The 17,152-nt window shown below is 36.8% G+C and overlaps 1 long non-coding RNA gene across 1 annotated transcript; it reads right to left on the bottom strand.

Moving 5' to 3' along the window:
* Positions 1–306: 306 nt before the first annotated feature.
* On the bottom strand, positions 307–10,499 carry LOC114187670 (uncharacterized). Its single transcript, XR_003605317.2, has 3 exons — positions 10,011–10,499; positions 2,728–2,882; positions 307–798 (listed from the first exon to the last, which is right to left on the bottom strand). It is a non-coding gene; the product is annotated as an uncharacterized LOC114187670 (long non-coding RNA).
* Between the last annotated feature and the right edge of the window lie 6,653 nt (positions 10,500–17,152).

Below are 17,152 nucleotides of genomic sequence, written 5' to 3'. Positions count from 1 at the left end.
TAAGCAACTGTGGCCAAAACCCAAACTCACTAAGCATGACAAGGATTCTGAAATTGTGAAAACATGAACCCATGATTAAGCATCACAAATTCCATTTCATTCAAAGCTACGAAATTGAATAGGATGAAGAGAAAATAGGAATTGGAGTGCACTGCAAAACATCAACTTCATGGTTTCAATTCAGTTTCTTTAAGGAACCAATACGAAAAACTTAGCTAGACATGGAAAATGAACAATCAACCACTTCGAATATGAAACAGAAATTGCAATTCAACCATTCAAATGACTTCAAATTGATACTCAAAGCTTAAAATGGTGCAGCAAATGAAATGGGCAAGGGATAATAGAAGAACAACGAAAACAACCACCAAAAACGAAAATACTTCAATATAAATGTTACCCAAATGGTAGAAAACGTTAATACAACTTCAATGTGCTGTCCAAGACTCATAAAACGTGAAAAACCAATGGAAAACGTGAAAAATTCGTGTGTGCCACCATAGGTCACCTTCCAAAGCTTAAAAACAACAAAAATGGAGGTTTGAGAGAGTGCAGAAGAAGGAGCGGTTGGTCTCCCCTATGCAGACCTAATTTCGTGGTCATATCACCCCTGCCACTCAGAATTACGAAACTGCCATTGTGAGTTGCAAAATTACAAAAATGCCACTCTGGGCCTTAAATGTTGACCCATTGACTTTGCTGACGTGGAAATGACATGGAAATGATGTGGAAATGACGTGACGACTCTCTTCAACTGAATATTGACGTCCAAGCTCCAAAATTGCTTCACCCAAATACCTAAAAATAATTAAAAACACAAATTAGGCCAAATAATGTGAAATTAGTCCAAATTCGAAACAGTGGCCCAATAAAGCCCAACAGATGAAAAACACTCTAAATATGAATAATTAAGCACTGAGCAACTGTCTAATGGGTACACTAAGGCTAGTGGAATGGAAGAAAATAATGACTCATCAACCAGCCACGTACCTCCCTGCACACAGCATCTCTCAAGCGTGAGCATGGAACATATGAACCTACCTCGCTCATATCCCTACACGAGAGTAACTGGATATGAACCTCCCCGCTCATATCATCACATGTTCACCACCATCCATGAACCTACCCGCTCATGGCACAACATCTCCTGATCCAAGTATAATTGCTCAAACGCAACACACACACAAAACATAGACTGTAGAATTTATCGCCTGGCGTAGCCCCAAGCGCCGCCAGGTGAAACCAGTCCAGATCGCCTGGCGGTTCACTCCTCGCCGCCCGACACCAGGTTAGTTTAACCTCCTCTGTTGCACAATGCAGGGACTTCCATAGAGGTTCTATCGCCTGACGCACCTACCCGTGCCGCTAAGTGCTATATCAGTAGTGTATTCCTACTGGTTTTTAGCACCCAAAATGATTAAAACTTATGATCGTATGTACACCAAAGTGTCTAGATGTGTCCCCTTCGATCTAGATAAGATTATTAGCATTAAGCTACCCCTCTATGATTCAAGAACCCATGCCTTAAAATTTCCAATTCCTCTATTCCAAGTCTCTAGTTTACCAATTAAACAATTATTGTATAAGAATTCAGTCAAGTTTATGGCAGCACCTACCAACCCAGTAAGCGTATAATTCACATATCATAATTTTACTGGTCGTGAATAATATCAGATCATGTGCCCAACATACTTAACTCACACTATACAAACCATAAGTGATGTTCACTCCCAAGATTGCGTAATCACTCATCATCCCACCATTCATAGAAATCGCGAATGACACCCAAGCCAATATATCAAGATCACCAAGTACCATGTACACATAGGTAATGAACTATGTTTCCAAAACCTGCATCATTTCTATGAGAAACATTCTTCCTCCTACTTACTATTCCATTTAATATTATTTCTCACTCACATCCAAGATTATTCGTCGTCGTATTCTCCTCATTAATCCTTTCCATTCCTGGCTTTAATACACCCTTCTCATCACCTTACCTCTAATAATGGCCCCATAGCTCAATTCACTAGCCCTCTCTCTCTCTCTCTCAGTCACAGATCCAGAAATTCCAGAATAACTTCTGGTTTGCGATTATCGCCTGGTGGCCAATGTAATGCCGCTAGGCGGCACATCAGTTCCTGGGAAAACCAGGTTCCTCTATGCCATGAAACACAATTCTGTTTAACCCACCAAAACCCATATGTCATACACAATCTAGTAGTTCACGATCATTACAATTCTAGGCGTATAATCAACTATTAACATCATGTAAATCCAACCCTAACGAAATTGATTCCTCTTTTCCTTAGTTCTAATCCATCATAAGTTTTAACCTATTCATCTCATGCTCATGTTCCCAATTTAATTATCCCCGCATCATAACTATGACAACACAATGTCAACACATAATTTCACAGGCATAACAATCTGAATGAAGAGTCATAGCATCACAAATTCATGAAACATAACCAAAATAGAAGCGATCACGAAGCGCCACCTAGCTGACCCACCTTGGCCGCCAAGCGGATGGTAACAGAACCCATAAAACTGGGCAGCAAAGAGGCATCGCCTGGCGGCATATTCATGACCACCAGGCGATTTCTGGGTAAAAACCCAGAAACTACGAATAACAGCGCCAAAACGGGGAAAAGTTCATGCAATTATACTTGGTAGACCATAATAATTCAAATATGAAATAAACACATAAGAGACAACTCCCCTTACCTGGAATCCTTGCTGAAATAAAATTTGGAGGAATGTCCTTCAACTAAAACTCTCCTAACCTTTGCTCCTTCTTCCAAAAATGGCTTCCACAACCCAATTCTCATTGCAACCCGCACCAATTTGCTCAACTCCTCTGCTCAGTGACTCACACGAACCTACAATCCATCAATTAGCAAGTCAAGTGCATAACCAATCCAACCAATTAACATTTGTGATCATTCCTATAATTTTAGGATTACGTTATCACGTCTCATATTCAAATAAGTCAACAAAAAAATGCACAGATTAAAATAACACGCAATTGGTATACATAGGACTTGAACCCAAGTCCTCTCAACATAACCAAGTACTCTCAACCATTTGAATTAGTACTTTTCCACGTCATAGCACACCGCATTAAATGCCTTAAAGGCTTCTATTACCCGCATATATTAATTAATTATTTAATTAACTATTTAATTTTCCCGGGTCTTACACATATAGATTTAAAATTATTACTTTTTACGTGATTCAAAGATAAAAGACATAGATGAATTAAAACCTCAACAATAATAAAAAGAATAAAGAAATTATTTCATTCTAATCTCAATATCCATAATGAAATTATAATGGAATCAACCCAAGAAGTTTAGCAATCTATATAATGCAAAAGTAAAATAAAAATAGAAGAAAGTACAGAGATGGAAAGGAAATGAAATGAAATTAAGCCCCCCTAAAGGTTCCTAAACCCCGAAGTCCCGAGCTTGTCCTCTCTACTTCTCCCTTGGTCTCTTTATATAGGTCTTGATTAGACTTGGACTTGATTTGTTCTGTTCCTAAAATCTTTTATCGTTTGATATAATATCTCTCAAATAATTAACAAAATTTATCCATTTTTAAAATATTTGGACGATCTTCTTTGTTTATAATTTGAGATATATCAAAGATAATTAATAAAAAATCTTTAATTAATTATTTAGCAACTTAATTTCTGTCAATTTTCCAATTTTGTCCCTCTTATTTGACTATTGGACCAACTTTGACCAAAATCTGTAATGTTTGACCATATTTGACTCGTTGACTATGCAATGGCAGTTTGCTACGTTAGGGTTTCCACCATTAACTATGCGAAACTGCATCTGCGTTTTTTTGTTAAAGACTACGTTTTAATGAGCAGATGGTGTTGCAAGTTAGGATGTAGATAATAGGGATTTTATTAAAGACTATGTTTTCTTTACTTTGTATTCTCATTCTAGTATTAACGAAATTTGAATTGTAATAGTTTTGGAAAATGGTTTTGGAAATAATGTGTAAGTGCGAGACATTTCTCATTTCGGCGCGATAAATGAAGTTTTAAATTTTTCTGCATTTTGGAAAAATAGAATTATATAAATGATAAGGTTTATTATATGTTAATTATTTTTATTTATTTAAATTAGTAATATTCGGCTAGGATATTACATTTGGTATCAGAGTCATGATTTCAAAGGATTTTTGGGGGTCTTTGCGAAGTGAGCCTATCGTGTTTCGGTTGCGAAACTGATGTGTTGCTATTGATTGTCAATTTTGTTGCTTTGTTGTAACTTAAGTTGTTTGATTCACCAGCTAAATATGTGGCGTATCCAAGCTATGGCCAACAAAAGAAGAAGGAATAATAATGGAGTTGACGAGATTACACAGGCAATCCATGACATGGTAGACGTGATGTAGCCTATTGCAGCGCAACTGAGAGCCATGATTTTGCCACCTCAAGCAATTATTATGGAAGATGTCTTGAAACATAAGTCGTCTAAGTTCAACGACAAAGCCACTCTTGATGAAGTAGATGCATGGATCAAGGAGTTTGAGAAGATTTTTTGGGTTCTTGTGTATACTAAGGATTGCAATTTTGGATTGGATTTTTTGGATAATCCATATTTGAAAATCTGGATTTAGAGAATGAATATCCAATCCATAAAATATATAAAATGTAGATTAGATTAAAATCTAGATCTAATAAAATAGAGTGGATTTTTAATAAAATGGATCTTAAATGGGTTGGATCAGAGAAAAAGTGGATCAGATCAAAAAAATTGGATTTTTTTGCCCACCCTTGGAGAGAGAGAACGAAATTACACCCCCTAAGGGTTTCTAAACTCCGAAGTTCCGAGCTTGTGTTTTCTGCTTTTCCTTAGTCTTTTTATATAGGACTTGGATCGGGCTTTTCTGTCACTAAAATCTCTCAAATATCATTTATCTTTATAGGGATTATGAATATGTAAAAATATTTGGAGAGATATAATCAATTTTAAAACTATTTGACAAATATAGTTGGTTAAAATTTTATGATATAATTAAATAAATTAATTATGTAAAGATATCTCATAAATTATCACCAACTAATATTTGTATTAATTTTCTTAATCAACCTTTTGCAATCCTGTACTCCAAATTTGTAAGGAAATCCAAATATATCAATTTGCATTTTAACCTTTCTTTATTTGACCAGATTTGACCAACTTTTACCATTTAAGTGTCCATTGGGAGGCTGCCACATAACAACTCTTTCTCTTTCTCTCTATTCCAAAAGTTAGGGTTTTGTTGTGTAACACCCCGACAAGATATTACGAATTTAATAATGAATAAAAATAATAATAAGTATTTTCATTTAATAATACCTCATTTCCCAAAACGCGGGAAATTTAAAACTTTTATTAATGTACAATAAAAGCCAAATATAATTCCAAAACCATAGTTTATAAACTGAAATAATAAACAAAATGTTTCATAAGAGTTTACAAATTATTTCCAAAACATAATAATTAAAAAGACTCCCATGCTATCCCCGCTCCGTGGCTAAGTGTCACCAGCACCACCTGCATCAACATCAGCTGGTGTACCGCGCACACGATCATCGCCAAACACAGGCAGATAGGGTGAGCTTAATAGATTTAAACATATAAAAGAGCATACACATATATAACACACAAATATATGTAGACAACACATTCCTCCCGTATGAATTCCAACCCATCTAATTCATTCCACTTGGCCACAACCAAGTTATTCGTGTTCTACTTCTTCTAGTGATTACCCCAAGGTGACTTGCTGCCATACCTATCAGCCACAACCGATAGAGCACATACGGGAAACTATTGCTACGGATCATACACCGTAACGCCAGGTGGAGTTCCCAAATACGAACATAGTTCGTAACGTCCCAAGACTACCAAACTCGTCAACTATTCACTAAGGAGGGCAATCTATCTGGACCCATCCGTACTGGCCATAACCAGCACACTCACACTAGCAACACTTGCCAACCCGAGCTCAACTCAAGGGTTCCTCGTGTTCATCCGCCATCCCGAGCTCAACTCGAGGGATGCCATTCTGAGCTCAACTCGAGGAATGCTACGTGGTTAACCCCTATCCCGAGCTCAACTCAAGGGATACGTTCCTAGCTCAACTCAAGGAACCTAGCAATCCCACCTTTGAAGCATCACCAAAAGCCTTGTAGATCATGCCTGCAGAATCAAACAACTAGGGCTTACGACAACCAAATCGCCTAGTGAGGGACACGTACCGCTAGGCACTACCAGCTTCCAGACTGCGTGGCAGGGGACACGTACCGCTAGGCGCCAAGCGCCTTAAAACCACCAACAACTGAAGACACCGCCTGGCGGGACAATTCACATCGCCAGGCGCATCCATACTAAAACTTCACTAATTCCGCCGCAACCACCTAGCAAATCCACCTTCACCGCCTGGCATAATTCATACCAGACCCCACTGACATTGTTGCTATCGCCTGGCGGTCTAAAACCACCGCCAGGCGCTATATTAGTACAGGCGCATTTTTGGTTTCTTTGCAATCCTGCACAAATTAAATTACTCACCCAAGCATCATAACTTACGATATTTCCTCCAGTTTATGGAATCGCCTTTCCAGTGGCTAACTCACTATCCAATTCCCTACTTTCATTTAAATTTAACCACACAAGGGTACATTTTGGCTTTCTTAAAGTCAACCTTATTCAACACTACCACACCACAATGCACTCCCAGTGCTTAATCCTTAACTTAATTCTAGTCATTACAGCCATTTCCAATTCATTCCCCTCTTTAGCGTTAGCTTTGAGTTAAACTCCCATTCACAACAATAGGTCAAGTCTCTAAACCCCTTGCACCCAACTTATCCAAGTCCAGAATTCCTACTGTGCCATAATTGATATAAGCAAGACCTATAATAGCTAATATCATTACATCCTAAGGTAATCCCAACCTCTTTAATTCATGCCCAAGAACTCCATCATCAAATTTCCCCAAATATCACAGAATCCAATCTACTAATCCCAACTACAACTGTAACAACACCCAAAACCATCCCCGTATCCAGCTGCCACGCAGACCCATTGCCTCTGCGTTGGCGCCTGGCGGCAAACCCTGAGCCGCCAGGCAGTGCATGGGATTCCGGCCAATTTCCCAGAATTTGCAGCACCTGCAGGGAACCCTTCACGCCCTTCCAATGCTTTTCTCTATCGATATTATTTTTTTCTCTCAAAACTACGATAACAATGTCACCATTAAACACCTTGACTGATTCCAACAACAATTTTAGTACAATTAACCACTATTACGACCAGTTCTACACAACCTCCCCCAATTCTCGCAAACCTAAAAGGGTTTATAAGGGTTCTCTCAAATTAACTCTAATTGACAACGAAATTCCCACATCTCTATCATCCAATATTCAATTAAAAGCTAAAAGCTCCTTCCCTTCGGTTTGGATTTCAACCAAAACACTTAAAACACCAAAACCGAGCCACAATTGGCTCGCATCGCCTGGCGGGTGTTCATCATTGCCAGGCAGTTCAAGCAAAAACCCAACAACTGAGTTGGTTTGTCACGCGTCACCTGGCGGCACCAAGCTCACCGCCAGGTGGTTCCTCTCTGGAACCCAGAAAACAAGCATAAGTAGATGTGTCGCCTGGCGGCAGTTCATCGTTCGCCAGGCGGTTTTTGGAAAAATTCCAAAAACCCAGAATTCACGAAATAATTCAATAGAAAACAGGTAATTTGTACATCATGCATTATATCCTTAACAAAACAACATAAATTTCAAGTTCAGTTCCCCTAACATGGTCTTCCTTCGCTTAAAGCTTTGACAATTGCAAAGTTCTCCCTTGAATCACCAAAACCATCCTGGATTCTTCTCAATTTAGCCATACAACCTCACTCAACCTCACCAATCTCAATAATTTTCGTGCTCTAATTCTAATTACAATCCCAGCTTGCCAAAACCCTCTCTATTAACCCAATATTGCTTTTTAAAGGGTGCCTAAAAGCTAGGTTAATTACCTAAAACGAAAATTGAGTCTTAATTAGTTGTTAATGACATTCACTATCTCATTATGATTGTTTTCCAGCCACCTCTCGGCTGCCATACAACTAGGGTTTTCCCTCAACTTTTCATATTCAAGCCAAAGCCAAAAGTACAAAAAAAATAAGGTTTTAATTTGGGTTCTCCAAGGTTTGAACCCACCATCATTCCAATGCCAAGTCAGTGCTAAACCATCAAGCCAATTCATGTTTTTTGCTAACTGTCGCAACTGGAATCGCGACGGGAAGGCGAATCGAAAAAAGAAAACGAGTTTGAAAAGAGATTTGGAGTCGCCACCATAGTTATTTCTGGAAAATTATGGAAAACCATTAAAATAAAGCAAGTCCGCGAAAAACCAGATTTTTGGATCCGGGAGTCGGTTACGCGTAGGGAAGGTGTTAGCACCCTACAGCACCCGCCCGAAGGCGATACTTTTAATTAAAAATGCAAAGTTGATGTGGTTTTCGAAATATTAATTTTCCCCAAAAATAATGAGACAAATAATACTAAAAAGAAACAAAATTATTTTTTTTTTATTTTTGGGCTCGACAAGGATTGACCTTGGTCCTACGTATTCTCATTTAAAATGAGAAATCAAGGTTACGTAGTTCTTTTCAAAAAAACTATTTGTTTGAAAACGTCGATGTTTTTTATTTTATAATATGAAGTCTTTTGTATTTATTTATTCTTTATATATATATATATATATATATATATATATATATATATATATATATTTAAAAGAAAAAGGTGCTAAGTACTAGGACGACGTGGACGGTCACACGAGTACTTAAACCTTTATTATAAAAGTGTCAAACGACATACGGCCATAGGAAGAAAAACATATTTTGGACTTTCTTTTTGAAATAAAACATTTAGAAAAAAAAAGGTATTAAGTACTAGGACGATGCGAGCGGCCACACGGGTACTTATACCTTTATTTGTGAGATATTAGACGACGCGAGCGGCCGTACAAATACCTCAAAATGAGAAAAAGTATATGAAAAATATTCTTTTAGATTTTTTATTTTTTTTAAAAAGGATATCTACTTAAAAGAGATATGCACAATTAATTTTTTATTACTAGTTTTCAAGTATAATTTAAACTAAAATATAAAATAAATTAAAAAAGTCCTAAAAACAAAACTAGAAAACGTTAAAGACAAAGAAATCAATGTGCACATATTATATTAAATCCAAATATCAAATTCAAGATGGCCCGATCATACTCATTGATTTGACATAAAAAAAAACCTATAAATACCATGCACCTTTATACATTTACGTGAATGCCATATGCACATAAAAGTGTTTTAATGCATTGAATATTAAGGTGGGCTCCAGACTTCACATATGCTTCAAATGACACGTTACTGCACATGCATATATGAATGGGAAATCTTGCATAATGTGCTGTAGCATGCTTGCCAACCCGAACTATTATCCCATTTTAAAGAAAAGCAAATGAATCACATTTAAACATATACACACATACCGAAAAGGCAAAAGGGTACATACATATATTTCCTTGATGCATGCAATCGAAACCATCATGCAAAAGTTAAAATTCTCGGTTAAACACTAATTTTCACATAGCATAAAAGCTTTTCAAACCTTGCATATTCTAAGTATGCCCAAGGAAACACCATTCAAATGCAATCTCAGATAAATCAATCACATGCCATGAATATCATGAGATAACTCGTGCCTCACACCACTCAAATAAATTCTTCTCTTTTTTCTTCTCTTGTCCCTTTAAGTAAGTGTATGGAACCCAAGATCATGCATTGATCATCATGTGGAAGCAAAACAATAAACCCACATATGCAGAAACATAGCAAAATTTAGTGTACGAAGCATACCCACTGCTAAATTCATTTGTGCATTACAGGTTCATTGCTAATACCTTTAAGACCAAATGTCTTGCATATTTTCATAGACTTACCTGGTATGGCTGCAAGTCTTCCAGTCCCCTCTTCCTTGGGATTAGTTTGTGTGTTTCTCACCTCTTGTTACACTTTTTTCTTCTTCTCCTTGAACACTCCCCACTGGTTCCAATCACTCCCACAATGTAAGGCTTTTCGGACAAAGATGGATAGATGGAAGGGTTTAAGCTAATGAACATGAAGGTTCCTATGTTGGTTGAGGCATGAGCTGATGAAGGGACAACACCATTGTTTTTTCTTTTGGGTGGTGGATTGGATGGGGATCATAAAAAATGGAGGCACTGTGAAATGAAAAAAAAAAACCTAGATCATGAAGATAAGAGAGTAACCCCTCTTCCTGTTGCTCCCTCCCCTTTTTATTCCTCCTGGAAGAAAATGAAGTTTGAATCTTGTAATCATGATACCGTGGGAAAGGGTGCAAAACCATAATGATGGGTTCTGCCTTTTTTTAGTAAAAATGGAAAGAAATTTAGGGGATTGGCCGTATGGAGGTGGTGATGGTAGTAGTTAATTACTTCTCCTTCGGCCTTGCGCGTGCAAAGGGAGTTGGCGTGTAGAAAGAGAGAAAGTCAGTGGCAGGTATCATTAAATGAGTGGAACGAGTTTTAGGTGGATTATTGGTGAGAGGGGCCATAGAAAAGGTTATGAACAAAGTGGGGTAGTGTGGATAGGCAAACGAACTAGGCTTAGTTGAAAGGAGGGGTGAAAATAGAAAATTGAATGATGAAATTTCAAAAAAAGTACAATAGGACTGCAAAGAACAAATATACATATATTTTTTTTAGAAAAGCTAGACCAATTTGAAAGGCCTCTATTTATTCTCCTCTCTCCACTTTTTTTCTTTTTGTGTTTTATTTTATTTTATTTTCTATTTATTATTTTTTTCGAAAATAAATTCTACTATTTTCACCCAAAATTATTTTTGATTAAAGAACAAATTAATTAACCATATATTCTTCAAGCACTTTTTTTTTAAATCAAAATTTGTTGTCCCGGATGAAATTGGGTGTTGACACTAGCTATTATAATTCAAATATCATATTATTCCACAACATGATTATCATATATTTAAAACTGACAGACATAGGACTCGAACTTAAGTCCCCTCACACATATAAAGTATTCTCAACCATTTGAGCTAACACTTTTCCACATCATACCAATCAGAATTTAATGTCATAAATGCTCTTCCCACCCGCATTTATTAATTAATTATGTATTTAATTAATTAAATTCTACAAGTATGGTGCCTTACGGGACGACTTAATGTGCCTATCGGGGTGGCCTTTATGGTGCCTCGCGGGGAGGGCTTGATGTGTCTCTCGGGAGGACTTTATGGTGCCTCGTAGGGAGGACTTGATATGTCTATCACGGAGGGCTTTATGATGCCTTGCGTTGAGGGCTTGATGTGCCTCTCGAGAAGGGCTTCCTCAACGGGAGGGCTTCATGTGCCTCTCTAGGAAGGCTTTATGGTGCCTCGCAGAAAGGGTTGTATGGTACCTCACGAAGAGGGCTTGATGTGCCTTTTGGGAAGGGCTTTATAGTGCCTCGTTGGGAGGGCTTGATGTGCCTCTTGAGGAAGGCTTTATAGTGCCTCGCAGGGAAAACTTGAAGTGCCTCTTGGGGAAGACTTTATGGTGCCTCATTGGGAGGGCTTCATGTGCCTCGCGGGAAGGGTTTTTATGATGCCTTGAATGAAGGGTGTTATATCCCTCTTGGGGAAGGCTTTATCATGCCTCACAGGGAGGGCTTGAAGTGCCTTTGAGAAAGGAGTATATGGTGCCTCGTAGGGAGGGCTCTATGTGCCTATCAAGGCGAGCTTTATGGTTCCTCGCGGGGAGGGCTTGATGTGCCTCTCAGGGAGATCTTTATGGTGCCTTGCATGGAAGGCTTGATATGCCTATCGAGGAGGGCTTTATGATGCTTCGCGGAGAGGGCTTTAAGGTGCCTTGCAAGTAGGGTTTCAAGTGCATCTTGGGTAGTGATGGGCGATGCTTCATGGAAAATCAATCCAATTGGTGGAAAATTCGATTAAATCCACGTGAAGCCTCCAAATGTGTCGATCTACGTAACATAAGACTTGTAATCAGCGCTCACAGTAGAAGATGAATAAACTCTCAATGAATAGAGGGATTTCTCCTGTTTCAACTCCTCTCAGAGTCTCATCGTGTTTGGTAAGCTAAGAGGCAAAAACCTTAACTAGAAGGTTAGGGTTTGAGCTTTTGAGAAAAGGAAATATCATCTACATTCATAAAAATTTGTCTTTCATATGGTTGCTTGCCTCTATGTATAGGACGAAAGAGGCAAGGGAAAGAGGAAAGGAAAACTAACAACTAGGTTGTCGTGCACAATGAAAGGGAAAAACATGAACTAAGCCTAGCACCTTCGTGTTTACATGGAAACCCTAGCTAAGGATGAAACACCTAAGAGTCGAAGAGGAAATTAGGGACTTCTCAAGCCAAAAGTGAATCAACTCCTATACACGAAGGATGGGACCTTGATGTGTCTGGCTGGTGGACTTAGGTTGTACGTCGCAGGCAGGCCTAATATGCTTGAAGAGAAACTCTAGTACAGTTCAATATTGTTTGCATCCTAATTTGGTGATCTAATTGATTCAATTAAAGGTGGCTTTTAGCTTTCAAAGATAGCCTAAATTTTTAACTAGCCAATTCAAGTCCCCCTTCTTGGCATTTCAACCATTTCAAAACTAACAATTGGTATACTTGAAATTTGCTCAAGTAAGGTCCTAAATCTGTTATGAACTACTTGAAATGGTTGAAAACAAGTTACCATTTGCGGAAGGTGCCTCAATTCATAGACCCCCTATGTTTAGTAGCATTAATTACCAATTTTGGAAAATTAGGATGAAAATATTTATTGAATCAATAGATCAAGGGATATGGGATGCAATCATAGATGGACCATATACTCCTAAACATATTGTTGATAATATGCAGGTTGACAAGCCATGGACTAAATGGACTGAGGAAGAAAGGAGGAGAGCCCAATATGATTGAAATGCAAAGAATATCCTTACTTCATCTCTCAACATGGATGAGTTTTTTCATGTTTCACAATGCAAGAGTGCCAAGGAAATGTGGGAGGTTCTTGAAGTGACTCATGAAGGAACCAATGATGTTAAGAAAGCAAGGAAGCATGCCTTGATTCAAGAGTATGAGCTATTCAAGATGAAACAAGGAGAATCTATAGCGGATGTGGAAAAGAGATTCACTCACATAGTCAACCATCTCATGGGTTTGGGTAAGGAATTTGACAAAGAAGAGTTAAACATCAAGGTGTTGAAATGTCTTGATAGATCTTGGCAACCAAAGGTCACGGCTATCTCAGAAACAAGAGATCTATCCACTTTGACTACAACTGCATTGTTTGGTAAGCTTAGGGAGCATGAGATTGAGATGCAAAGGCTTAATGAGCTTGAGTCAAGTGAGAAAAGGTAAGGAACATAGCCTTGAAGACTAGCACCAAAAAGAATGAGGAACCCGAGGATGAGGTGGCTTAATCAAGTGAAAGTGAGAACTTGAATCTCCTTGTCAAAAGGTTTGGTAAGTATCTCAAAAGAAAAGGTAGCAAAGGTAATCCCAAGAGGTATACTTCCAAACACAATGAATCAAACTCTTCTAAACACAAGGACATATCAAAATTGAATGTCCAAATGCTAACAAAGAAAAGGAGGAGAAGAGTGTTGATAGGAAAAAGGAGAAAAAGCCAAAGGAGAGACGTGCATACACTGCATGGGAGGACAATGATGATTCAACAACAAGTAGCTCCTCACAATATTCTGACAATCAAATCATTGAAGTTAGGGAAGATTGGTGTTTTTTTCTCATTAGTAAATGCTTATTATAGGTTGGTATGTTATGCTTGTGTCTTTATAAAACTATGTCATTGCTCATGATAATTTGAATCTCTATATTTCATTTTAATGTTGTATCTAGTTGGTGACAAGTATAATTTATATTTATTGCAGGATCAATTGGTTGGGGAATATTCTAAGACTATGTTAGGTTCATATATGCCATGGAATTAGTGTGTTACTTCAAGCTTTATTAAATTTTATTACTCTTGAGGCTTCATATTGGTTGCTTACTTGGGTCATTTTGGGTTAGATACTTGATTTGATACTAGCTACTACACTGTAATTTTTTTTTTTTTTGTATAAGTGTATTATAGTAGTTTGTTTACTATCTTTAAAGGACAACTTGCAATGCATGCATATTATTATGAATCACATTTTGTTATACTTTTGATTGATTTTAATAGTTGTCATATAAGTTTTATGCAAATATAATACTAAAATAAGAAGGAATGAATAAAAAATAAAATAAATTATAAAAGAAAAAATCAACCAAATAGAGAGCGTTTTTTGTTCAAAGCATTGGATATTATAAAACACATTTGTTTAAATGAATGAAAACTAAATAAATTATAAAAAAATGCATCCAATAGAGAGCGTTTGATAATGAAAGTGATGTCTATTGACATGCAAATAGAGAGCACTTATTTGAGGAAAAGTTGTCTATTGACGTGCAGATAGAGAGCACTTATTTGGAAAAGCGTTGTTTATTCACATGCAGATAGAAAGCACTTATTTGGCGAAGCATTATTTATTGACGTATAGATAGAGAGCACTTATTTGAAGAAGCGCTGTCTATTGAAAATCATTAGACTATGCTTTTCTGCAAGGGCTCTCTATTAATAGACATCGCTCCAATAGAGAGCGCCTAAGAAGCGCTGTCTATGAAAAAAAAAGTGCTATCTATCGACAATTTTGGCGTAGTGTTTGATGCCAAACATCATAGTGTAATTTAATTAAACTATTTTAACCATATATCAAGTTAGTCATTGGAACCTATACAGTGTTACTGTCACAGACTAAAGAGAGTTAGTTTTGAATTAATTATTATAAATCATGAAATGTTGTGATTGTGGTAGATAGTTATTTAAGTCTAAATGTTATAAGTTAATGAAGTTATGTGTAGGCGTCAAATTATAATTAAAAATCATAGGCCTAAGCTAGCCCCACATGGAACACTTATGGTTCATGTAGATTGTAATTGACAGTGAGAATGTGAGAGGGTTTTAATTCAAATAAGCTTGTGAGGAAACTGGGAAGTGCTAATGCAGGTTTGTTTGAAAACGTATATGCAAGAGCAAGACTAAGTTTGGTTTTTATTTTGTGAATAATTTCAGAGTTCTAGAAAAGGAAAGAGAGCAAAAAGCAATGTGATAGAAGAGGACAAAGCAAAGGAAGTGGTCCATGTGAGAGCCATAAGAGGTCAAGCTACCCATAGTCACAATTTAGCAGAAAGGGTGTGTATATAATTCCTAACTTCACTTTCTTCGAACCAAGAAAGAATTGTTAAATACCAACACGAAAAGTTAAAAAAATGAAACAATCAAATAGATGAATATATTCAATCTCACTTTGGCTATTTTTCTTGTCTGTTTGATTGTGATGAACGTGGACTAATGCATATTTGTATATCTTATTGTTGTTCAAGTTAGAAGAGGGAAAGTCAATGAGAAATCAAGGTGCTTACAGAATATTGTTCCAGGATGTAAAAGCTTCAATCTGTGTGGAACTTGATGAACCAAACTCTCATATTTCAACGTTTAAATTAATGTTTGCTGACCATGGGTATGGCTGTAATGTTGGATGGAATTATAAACTATGTGCGGTCCTTGCAGCATCAAGTAGAGTAACTGATCAAAATAAAAAAGAAGAACAAGAAGAAGATGGTGTTCATTTGTTGTTAGAAAAGACACTTTTTATGTTTCACATAGCCTTACTAATATTAATAGCAATCACATTTGGCATTTTTGTTCCTTTCTCTGAAGCTTACTGTAGTAAGTATCTATTATGACTTCAATTCTGAGACAGATGTTTTAGAAATAATGCAGGTACCTACTTCTAAAGTTTTCAAGGGCTTATTTAATGTTGAATATAGTATTGTGTTGCTTTATTGATTGCTCCTTCTGTGTGGTATTTAATTAATAAGCTTGAAAACCTCTTAATTCATGTATATGTGCAAACTATTTTTGATGGATAAGATTAAATCTAAGAGATGGTGAACATGAAATATGTTTGATAGTACTCAAGGGTATCAGTAGTTGTCACTGAATGATCAAATTCAAAGTATATTATATTCATCTTGATTTTTTTAATTTTTCAAATACATGCTTAAATAATTTGATTATAGAAATTATAGAAAGGTTTGATTATATGCTCAAATAATGCGGTGGGAGGTGGTGATTGTGATTGCACTATACTTGTTGTATTCAACACCATTGCCTTTACTAGGGCATGTTCTAAATACACTAATAATTGTAAATTTATGTTATGGTCATCTATGTCAAGACCAATGCTTTCATATGCTGCTATATTATATTTTGACTGGCAAATGGTGAATTTTGGTACTGCAACATCTCACAGTGATACATATCATACTGGTAGGAAAAAATATGAAGAAGCAACTACTGCCCTTATTGAAATGGAGATGAGAGCAATTATGGAAGAATATATGCTAGAGGCTACACTACAGGAGCAGCACAACCAAGTCTCCCACCCTCCAAAATAACCAACTTTCCTTCCTATTTAAGAAATTATCTTCGAGAGTTTGGAACAAGAATGAGAGACAAATGCTTAAACTATTATCTTATGTTTTCTACTCGCAGGTCTTGGCTAGAAAAAAACAACATTTACATGGTACTAGATGGTGTAAGTTTCTGCCACAATAAAGGTGTCTACCATAAGGATCTTAAGATATTTTGTTTGTCTTCTTAGAAACTGTTATAGTAGTATCTTGGAGCTAGAATTGAAACTATGCTCCATAGTTACCAATTTTGGTGTCATTTTTTCACCAATTGATAACTAGTTGCAACCGGAGAATGTTATTGTCCAAAATTATTGTATTTATTTGAATGGTGTTACTTAACAGAATTCAAATGAGTGATAAAATGAGTATTATATTTCTAATGAACATTAACCTATACTTGCTCTTTCTTTTAGTGGTGGAATATGCAATTCACCTACTTTGATTGCTCTTTTATAAGGTGTGAAAAAGGAGGTTATAAATTATGCTTTTGTTTAGTTCACATTAATGAGGTTGTTTTCAACAAT

This window comes from Vigna unguiculata, chromosome 6, assembly GCF_037176805.1.
Source record: "Vigna unguiculata cultivar grain cowpea cultivar isolate G323 ecotype 2 chromosome 6, ASM3717680v1, whole genome shotgun sequence".
In the NCBI taxonomy this organism is placed as follows: Eukaryota; Viridiplantae; Streptophyta; class Magnoliopsida; order Fabales; family Fabaceae; genus Vigna; species Vigna unguiculata.
The sequence above is the reverse complement of the archived record's forward strand: the minus strand, read 5'-3'. Positions and strand labels throughout refer to the sequence as shown.